Source organism: Mandrillus leucophaeus, unplaced genomic scaffold (assembly GCF_000951045.1).
Source record: "Mandrillus leucophaeus isolate KB7577 unplaced genomic scaffold, Mleu.le_1.0 Scaffold286, whole genome shotgun sequence".
Lineage (NCBI taxonomy): Eukaryota > Metazoa > Chordata > Mammalia > Primates > Cercopithecidae > Mandrillus > Mandrillus leucophaeus.
The window spans coordinates 495,971-497,540 of NW_012102987.1; positions in this window are offsets into that span (position 1 = coordinate 495,971).

The window sequence follows — 1,570 nt, forward strand, 5'->3', positions numbered from 1 at the left end:
AGAATCGCTAGAACCTGGGAGGCAGAGATTGCAGTGAGCCGAGATTGCGCCACTGCACTCCAGCCTGGGCGACAGAGGGAGACTCCATCTCAAAAAAAAAAAAAGAAAGAAAGAAAAGAAAAAGAGAGACTGGGCAAGGTGGATTACACCTGTAACGCCAGCACTTTGGGAGGCCAAGGCAGTTGGATCACATAAGCCCAGGAGTTCCAGGCTGCAATGAGCTATGACTACACCACCGCACTCCAGCCTTCAGCAGCCTGGGCAATACAGCAAGACCCTGTCAAAAAAAAAGAAAAAGAAAAGAAAAGAAAAAGAAAAAAAGAAAAGAGAGAAAAAGAAAGAAAATAATTTTTAAGTGTGTACAACAGCAAATTATTCATCAAGTTTAAGAATCAAGATAACATCTTCAGAAGACAGGGTATCCTCCTGAGCCATGCAACTATTCTTAAATCCCATCAGGAAATAAACTAATATTTTAGTATGAACTTCTTAAATAATTTTAGTCAACAGAAAATGCTCAAGTCTCTATCAACAACTTTGATTAGGCCTTCTCCATAACTGGTAGCGCAGGTCATGAGTAGAACTGAGAAAGAGAATTATAAACCTATTACGAATTGTGGAGAACAACTCCACTCACTATTTTCTCCATAAAGGCAGTTTATTACAGTGAGATCAACATGTTATCACTCACACTAGTGATGTAAAAAATATTCCATTTCAACATAAGGTTCAGACCAAAAAAACAAAAAACCCATCCACGAGAATCTATCTATCTTTGACAACAAAACTACACTATTTTGGGATTAAGTTTAAGTGCCAAGACAATGTAAACTGGGGGCTTATTCTCTCCGGAAATCACCACTACCAATGCTGCTTCTGAAAGCAGGCTGCACACAACCATTTTTCCTCTGGAAACAGCTAAATCCCAAGGCACGATATTGCTGTATTTATTTATTTCTTTTTTATTTTTTTTGACGGGGTCTCGCTCTGTCACCCAGGCAAGAGTGCAGTAGCGCAATCTCGGCTCACTGCAGCCTCCACCTCCCAGGTTCAAGCAATTCTCGCGCCTCAGCCTCCCGAGTAGCTGGTATTCCAGGGGCACACCACCACGCCTGGCTAATTTTTGTATTTTTTGTAGAGACATGGTTTCACCATGTTGGCCAGGCTGGTCTCGAACTCCTGACCCTCGGGTGATCCACCTGCCTCGGCGTCCCAAAGTGCTGGGATTACAGGCATGAGCCACTGCACCCGGTAGACATTGCTATATTTTATAAATGTATCTTTTTGTACCAATTAATACACTATAAATTATAATTGCAAGTATTTCTCATTAAGATTAAGTCCAGGTTTAAAAGCAATAAGCCAATCAAATAAACAAAAAACTATTTGAAATAGTTTCAAAAGAATAATTAAAAAGATGGCTTTAAATAAAAACTTGTTTACCTGACGCTAAAAAATAAAAGATAAAAGCACGTAAATAGGCCGGGCGCGGTGGCTCAAGCCTGTAATCCCAGCACTTTGGGAGGCCGAGACGGGCGGATCACGAGGTCAGGAGATCGAGACCATCCTG